We start from the raw sequence: 8,956 nt of genomic DNA on the forward strand, positions 1-8,956 counted from the left end.
AATGTTGTGGAAGCATGTATAAACTGATTGGTCATTATCTAAGAGAGATTTGACGTTGATATTGTGCAATTATGGACACGTGACGAGAGTGAAATTTTAAGAGACATGACATTCTTAAAACATTATAAAAATGTTATGCGGTACGTTTGGAGCAATTGTGACATTATGTGGTATGTTATAATTGTTGTTCTGTTAAATGATATGATATGTTAGGATATATATTAAATGCAATATTTTTGAGAAATAAATATAAACGCTCCATCATTATATCTGTGAGATGTTACTATGATGTATTATAGTATTTGTGGAAAGTTCCAACAGGATTGTGGTTTAGTGCAATATCTTTTATTTGACACGTGATAGAGTGAAATGGTTATGAGATACAAATGTATGATACCTGAATAAATTATATATGTAACAAAAATCTTAGAACTTAGCTACCACAAACCATATGATTGACCCTTGTGTAGGGCGTATGTGATATGATTGGCCCTTGTATAGGGTGTATGAGATGTTAATTGACCATTGTGTAGGGCAATCATAGCCGAATAATGGCTTGATTATCTCGTTCGCAAAATTTAGAACGAGACGCGCGATATTTTATGCCGAATAGTGGCAGTACTCACCTAATGGCGTTCATGTGAGGATTACCTAGTATGCGATATCCCGCTTAGGGTAACTACGTACGGAGTGGTTCATTACGTGAGGGGCAACATGTGGATGTACATGTTCGGCGTTGGGAAGCGATTGTGGTAGCCAGAGAAACTAGATAAAATATAGAGACAACGTGATTCTAGAGATACTTGAAGAAACTCTAAACAATAATTGTGGTGATATATCAAAGTGTACGTTGAATCTATAAAAAATGATTGATTGTGGTTATGAAATTGGTTATTGAGATTGTTTTTGTTGGTTTAATGAGATGATTGGAATTATGTATATGATATGCTTGTTCTATTGTAATTTATGTTGCATTCATAATGGTTTTGTAGAAGGGTGGGTTAAATTAATTATTTATGCAGGTGTGACCCACTCTGTGATCAGGCCTACACCAGTGTAGATATAGAGTAAGTTTTAGTTTTGTTATTTTATTATTAGATGTAGTTGATCTAGTACGGTTGAAAGCTAAGGCGCCTCGGTGGAGGAACTAAATGCCTTATTATTATTATTGAATTAGAAGCTAAGACGCCTCAGTGGAGGAACTACCTACCTTAATTATTATACTTAAGAATGTCGTATTATTCGTTGGATGTTAAGGCGCCTTGGTGGAGGAACTAACTGCCTTATTGATTGTGTATATATATGTATAAGTATGATTTGCATTTTAGGGCTACTCATACCAGCATTGTTTATCGGGCGTGTTCATAAAATGAACATAGTTGATAAGCCTTGACATGATTAGTGTTGAAAAAGGTTAATTGATGTTTGTGGTTTGCGTTAGCGTCTCATTACAGAATATGTTTTGTTTTCCCTTGATGTGCAATAGATTTTCAGTTGAGACAATGTTTTTGTATTTTCAGTTGTAATTATAATTAAAGAGTTGTTGAAAGGAAATTTGTAACTTAATCATATTTGTGAATTTTTGTAATGAAGAGGACTTTTGTTTATTTAAAAAATTTTATTGGTTTTGTAGAGAAAAAATATGTTTTCTCATTACAGTGTGAAGAAGCGACCAGCCATCATTTACACTTGGTGACTTCAGCCAGACTCTTGTGACTTACTGCTCAAATTTTCTGCTTTTTTGTCGGTCGAGGGCGACACAACCCACCTTATTTCAAAGACAAATTTGACCTTTTTCGGAAGTTTTCTGAAATAGTATAAATATAGGTTTTTTATGTAGAAACCTAACTTTTCCAAAACAAAGAAAGAGAGAGATTATAAGTGAGCAATTCTTTGTGAGTTGAGTATTCATTCTTTGTGAGTGAATTGAGAGACTTGTAATCTGTTACTCCGGACATCTAGTAAAGCTTGGAACTCGCAGTGTGGACATAGGCAAATTGCCGAACCACGATATATCTCGTCTTGTGGTTTGTTCTTCTTTTACATTAATTGTTTTACTTTAGACACTTGTTATTTGATATTGAGAAGTGTTGGGATTACTTTGGAGGGTGTTAAAGTCTTGTCTAGTAAGAAGGATCGATCTTTGTGTAGGATTGATCTATTGTAGTGGGTAACGTTGTTTTTGCAGTGTTATATTCACAACAATTGGTATCAGAGCGTAGGTTTACGATCTAGGAATTTGTGTAGACAAGGTGTTCGATTAAATTCCTGAGTCAAAGTTTTTCTTTTTTGGGTTATTGTGTGTAACTTGAAAAAATGGCTCCTAAGATGTCAAATGCTAAGTTTGAAGTAGAGAGGTTTAATAGGAAGAATAATTTTGGGATTTGGAGAATCCAAGTAAGGGACATCCTCATCCAACAAGGTTTGCATAAGGCTTTAAAGGGGATTAAATCTAAGGCGGCGAGTATGAGTGATGATGATTGGGAAGAGTTCGATCTACAGGCTTGTTCATCAATCCGGTTGTCTTACTAATGAGGTTATGTATAATGTGATGGGAGAAGATACCGCTGATGGTATTTGGCTCAAGCTAGAGTATATGTATATGACCAAGAGCATGACTAACAAGATGTACCTTAAAAAGCATTTTTATCGGTACATGATGGTGGATGGCTCAACGATGCAAGAGCACGTTAGTGAGTTCTGTCGACGCCTAGCGGATTATTTGAATGTTGGCATGAAGATGGATGATGAGGATCAAGCGGCATGTTTAATATTCTCTTTGCTAGAAAGCTATGAGCATCTAATGACTAACTTTATAAACAGAGAAGATGTAGATCTCGACGAAGTTCAAACTACGCTTCTTTCTTATGAGTTGATGAAGAAGACACGAGTTGAGAATAACATTGATGCATGACAGGGGCTAGTGGAAAAAGAAAATTCGTATGAACAGAATTCTTCAAGCAATGAGAATTCTAGGTCCAAGTAAAAAAAGCCTTTAAAACATGTACAGTGCTACAATTGCAATGAAAAGGGACATTACGCAAGTAATTGTCCTCACCTAAAGAAAGAGAACAAGAGGGATGGTCAGAAGAAAGGTAAGGCAAAAATTGAGACAAGTTATGCTTTAGGCTCTGAAGGGGAGGGGATGAGTTCAGTCTCTGTGTGTCCACACAAGACTATATGACCGAAATGTGGATTCTTGATTCCGGATGTTCCTATCATATGTGCCCAAATAGAAAGTGGTTTACTTCTTATGAGAGCATTGATGGTGGTTCTGTTTTGATGGGTAATGACATTGCTTGTAAGACGGTAGGAATTGGAACTATACGGGTCAAGATGTATGATGGTGTAGTGAGGATTTTAACCGATGTGAGACATGTTCCTGAGCTAAAGAAAAGTCTTATTTCTCTTGGTACCTTGGATTTCAAAAGCCACAAGTTTGTGGGCGAAGGTGGAGTCCTAAATATTGTTAATGGTTTTTTAGTTGCTATGAAGGGTCAAAAACATAGAACATTGTATACTCTGATAGGTAGTACGGTGATAGGCGATGTAGCAGTGGGTGCATGTAGTAATGATTCTGAGTGCACTAAGATATAGCATATCGTTTAGGGCATATGAGTGAAAAAGGTTTGTCTGAGTTGTGCAAGCGAGGGTTCTTGAAGAATTTGAAGAAGCCAAGTATGAGGTTCTGTGAGTGATAAGAGCCCAAAACTGTAGTTTTAACCCCTTAACAATCGTACTTTTAGACCAATTATGTGAATAATAAGTAAGAGTTAATCTTCGATTACGTGTTTTTATGTATTTCGGGCTTCAAAGTCCATTATGTGCGAAAATGTGCCACTTTAGCGAGATAAAGGAGCAAAGGTCGGTTGCTAAGGAGTTACGTGAATAAAGGCCAAGATTTAAGGAGACAAAACCTTTGTAAAGCCCGGTCCAAAAGCTGAAAAGTCAACACGCGGCGCGTAACAAATTACACAAGTCGGCAGAATTTCCAAAGACCATATCTTTGGACTCAGACCTCGGAATTGGGCCTACCTTATGTCAAAACGACCGGCTCGGAAAGAGATTTCCAATGGTCCAAGCCTTGACCCAATCAAAGGAGCAGAAGTGGACGAAAAATCTATTGAAGCCAAATCCAGCTGAAGAGCCCTTTTTGGAATGAAAGAATCGGGTTTTGGGCCCGATTTTCCGGCCCAAAATATGGCTTAAAGCCCATGCACGATTTTTGGATCTGAAAGTATAAAAACAAAAGCTTGACTCTTTGTAAAGGATAGATAGTTAGGTTAGAAAATAAAAGTAGCTTAGAATAGAAAGTAGCCATTATAATAGCTTCTAGATCTAGTTTTAATTGTTTTTAATTAAGTTTAGTTTCATTTTCATTCCTTGTTTTAGATTAAACCTTTAAAATATTGTTTTTCATTTGATTAGATTAATAAAATAGTTTATTATTATTCAATTCGTTTTCTGTCATTACATTTATAGATATAGTTTAAATTCTTGTTGATATCATTTCTTAATTATTAATTAGATTTTAATTATTGTTTAATTTAAATTAGTAAATTTCAATTCTTTATAGTATGTTTAGTTTTAATTTAATCGGAAATGATTGTGTAATGATTCTCGGCTAAATCTCCATTAGAGGGGGTTGAGAAGCCTTGATGAAAGCTTGATTTGTGTTAGCGTAGGATAGTCGTAATTTCTATTCCACTCTAGAAACGATTAGTTCACCATGAGAATGGGTTTAATCGTTCACATGCTAGTTATGAATTGGTAGAAATGCCATGTGTAATTAGGGATTAGGAAGAACCAATTGTTCTACGTAGCAGTTCAATTCGGATTACGACGATTCGTCGTTAGTAAGTTAAGTTGAGTTAAGGTGGAATCAATCCCCCCCTAATTCTTTATCATAGAATCGACGTAGTCACTACAAGAAAGCATACTTTTAGCCACAGCCCAAGTCCGTGGGTAAAGCTCTTTTGCTACGGATATTGACTGACGCAAGACCGTGGGGTTTCAACCTGTCACTAAAGGTTTAGCTACAGCATAAGACCGTGGGTATATGCGACGGTCCACCCGACAGCTCAAGCCGTTGTAACTTGCCACTGATAAGGTCCGTGGGAATAGCCGTAGCAGTTGCTAGTGCTAATGGCGTGGGGAACGATCGTCGCAATTTCTACAAAGGGCAACCGTGGCATAAGCCGTTGCTAGTTCAAATTTTACAAGGGATAAAAGCCGTGGCATAGGCGTGTAGCAAAACTTGCTTTGCTACGCGCTTTTTTAGTCTTATAGCTACGGATATTGGCGTGGCTAAAACATTTCAGATTTAAAAAAAAAATAAAAAATATATAATTATTGTTTTATCCTATGTCTACTTTTGTTTTTCAATCCAACTAATAATTCATCCATCCTAATAATAATACCACAAGGAAGACACATATTCCCAATCAGTATTCCTTTATCGAAAAACAGTTTGATGAAGAGATTAATATTCATACAAGTAAAAAAATAAAAAAAATTGTAGCATTTACTATCCAAGCTCAATATAAATATGAATTTCCAAATATTTCCCAATAAAAATTCACCTCGTGCATGTTTCTCCGTTACGTTTTATCATTGCCATGCACTCGAATACTTTCGGAAATGATTTGAAGTCCTAGCTTTTTAGAACTCTAGCCTTAACCTTTTCATGAGCATCCACATAAACTTTAATAAACCTTAGCCTTAAACAATTGTATTCTCCTAAAAAAGGAAAGAGCACACAATTAGAGATTACTTGTGTAACTGAATGAAGAATTTTTTACGTGAATTCACCAAGCAACATATATAAAAAAACAACATATAAAAAGTTGACTTGGCAAAGATTGAAAAGTTGGTAAAGGAGCAGAGAAACGGTATGCTTAAGATCAATGTACAGGTAACTTACAGGAGGGCGATGGAGTTGATGATAAATGTACTGCATTAATCGGCGAGCACATACACCTCTCATAGGGGCGCTTAACTTTAGATACAGATTGCAGACCTTGTTGTTGCATTTGTCAGCCTCGGTTGTTCTTTCTTCTTTATTTGCAATTGCACTCACGCATATATATAGATTGCAAAATCTGCTACGGCTTCTTTGTTGATGCCACTGTAAAAAGTCTCTGCTGCTGAATTAAGGCTTGAATTTGGGGATTGTGTCCTTGTAATTGGATGGGTTCTCGTCTCACGGAAGCAGCTCTTGCATGACCTCTTCTTTGGATGCAAACTTCGAGTTCTATTAATCAATAAATTTCACTTATAACAAAAACAAGTTCTATTGATAATCAAAGAAACAAAAAGCGTTCGAGATGCTGCTTGTAGAATTTAGACAAACTGGATGTTTGGATTGTCAATTTCATAAAACCCAAAGGGCATTTCGTTAGGCAATAGTAATGAGAAAATACATTCTTGGGCTTTAATAATAATAAACAGCTACCGATCCTTAAGTTTCGAGGAAGATGTGGAATGGTTTCCACGCTAACTGTCCTAAGAGGCTCAGACCAGGAAGTCCTACCTTCTCCCACAATGGTCGCAAGGTTGAGAGAATTTTTTATATGAGCTTAACAGCACAACAATTAATCAGAACACTATGTAGGTGTTCTGATTAAGTCGAAATGATAGGTGTGAGCAGGACCACAGATAAGTCACCAACTTTGCATTAATTTAATCTTGCTAATCAAACTTCCCTACATGATGTTAACCAATTAATACTACAACAAAATGGAAAAGACACCCAACTAGGATCCCATGCATGTGGTGGTCAAGTGTGACTACAATCATAGGCAAGAACTGCCATTCTACCAAAAGGACCACTAGATTCTTAATTAGTAATCAATAACAAAAATAACTGCCAGGATTAAGGATGCATGGTACAACTTACATACCCATTAAGAACTTTTCAAGTCCACACAAAAATCAACTTTAAGATGACCAACAAAGGGCCAAAACCACGAGTGGCATCATTATTGTCACAGCTCATTAACATAACAGCCAGTGTACAGCCATGGAAACAACCACAGCATGACACAATAATAGCTTACACAATTGACAATTGAGTTATAAAGGTCATTCGGCTTCGCTTCTTCAGAAACTAATAAAACTTAACTAAGTAAAGAGCTCAATCAAGCACCAAAGTAATCAGTCAGTGACCTAAACTAAAACATTTGTGATACTAAAATAAGAATGACTCCTTCAAGACAGATGGGGAAATCTACTTAATCTAGAAATAAGAATGGTACCTTCAAGACAGATGGGGAAATCCTCTTCTTACATTCACGGACAATGACTCACTCAACTTCGAGGGTTCAACTTCTTCCTCGGACGATGGAAGCACATAATCCACTTGACCTTTGCAATCGACTCCTTAAGTTCATCACCAAGCGGGGAGTTCAAACCACACAACCACTAATTATCCCTTCCATAGACAGTTAAATCATCGACATTGTCATGTGAAAGGATCCCAACAACTTACTAACCAAGCTAGCCATGTGAGAGAAGCTTAGCAGTTCTCAGGACTAGTTGCAGAGGGCACCGGCAATGAAATAGTTTCCTTAGCACCTGTTCTTTCCTCTGCAATCACAGGATTTTCGTCAACCCTTGAGTTCAAAGTCCCTTGGTTCATTTTCTGTTCTTCCCTTGTGTAGGTGAAGATCTTGCGAACCATGCTACAGAATTCCCTGTAGACAAATAATGGGAGAGATTTCAACGAACGCTTTCGATCTGAATCTACTAAAACGAAAACTAAAGTAAGAATTCTTGTTATTTACATTTTGTAAAGCCCGGGCGTCGCGATTTCTCTCTCAAGCTCCCTCTTTCTTTTGGCTTCAACTGCAGCCTCTGCATCAGCCTGCCTCCGAGCATTTTTTGCAGCTTTGGCCTCTGCCTGCAACCGAGCTTTTTCTGATCTCATAAAAACACATGATTTATAATTAATCACCATTAACCCCAAGATGTCAGTAACTAAGTAAACAACCTTTAAGAAATCAAAGTTTCCATGCAACAGGTTAGAAGTCCAAACCTTCCCTTTGTTTCCTTTCAAGCTCCTCTCGCTCACGCCGCAGTTTCTCAGGATCTCCCTTTTCACCCTAACCTCAGCAGATCAAATTGTACCCGATCACATCCGGAGCAAAAAACACTAAGAAAATGGACAGGTACGAACATGGTATATTTCAATAACCAGCCCAAATTTGTAACCAACCTGATCGAGAGTCTTCTGCCGAGCTTTGAGGATAGTATTAGCAAACCGGTCTCTCAACAAAGCCGCCGATAAAGCTTTTCCGGGAGACTTGCCTCTCGGGTTGAGCATTTTCCTCTAAGTTGGGGGAAAGGCGTTAGGCGATTTGCAAAAACTAAAGGATTTAGAACCTTTGGTAGACATGCTTCTTCTTCTACAATTATATGCTTACCCTCTTGTCTCTTTATGCCTTTTCGATAGAAATGGGCTTATGCTCGGGATTTTGCTCGAAATGATCCAATCCACTAAGAGATTCTACATTTATTCAAAAATAGCAAACACATTATTCTAGGTTTAGTATTCAAGACCTTGAAGCAAAAAGAAAAATAAAAAGAAGTATGATAATTAAAAATGTAGCTATAAAAAATATCTGACCAACTCAATGATTTCCATCATGTGAGCTACCATGATTGTTAGTCCGCTTTCGTCTGCACAATGAGTCTAAGGTTTCTGTATTAAAAGCAGGGAACAATCAGTATGGACTCTTCAGCGTTCAAAACTAGTAGATCTGAAGAGCAAGATATATGTAGCATGGCATAAAATTAGTTTTTATGTTTTTAAATGTAGCAAGATAAAATTAGTATTCGAGGCATAAATGTAGAAACTAGCATCAATACTGACAGACATTTCTATTAAGTCCTTAAAATTCTGAAACTAGTATAGATACCCCACTTTCAAGAGTGTGTCCCATCCAGGAAAAGATTC

The sequence above is a fragment of the Coptis chinensis genome, chromosome 4 (genome assembly GCF_015680905.1).
Source record: "Coptis chinensis isolate HL-2020 chromosome 4, ASM1568090v1, whole genome shotgun sequence".
NCBI lineage: Eukaryota > Viridiplantae > Streptophyta > Magnoliopsida > Ranunculales > Ranunculaceae > Coptis > Coptis chinensis.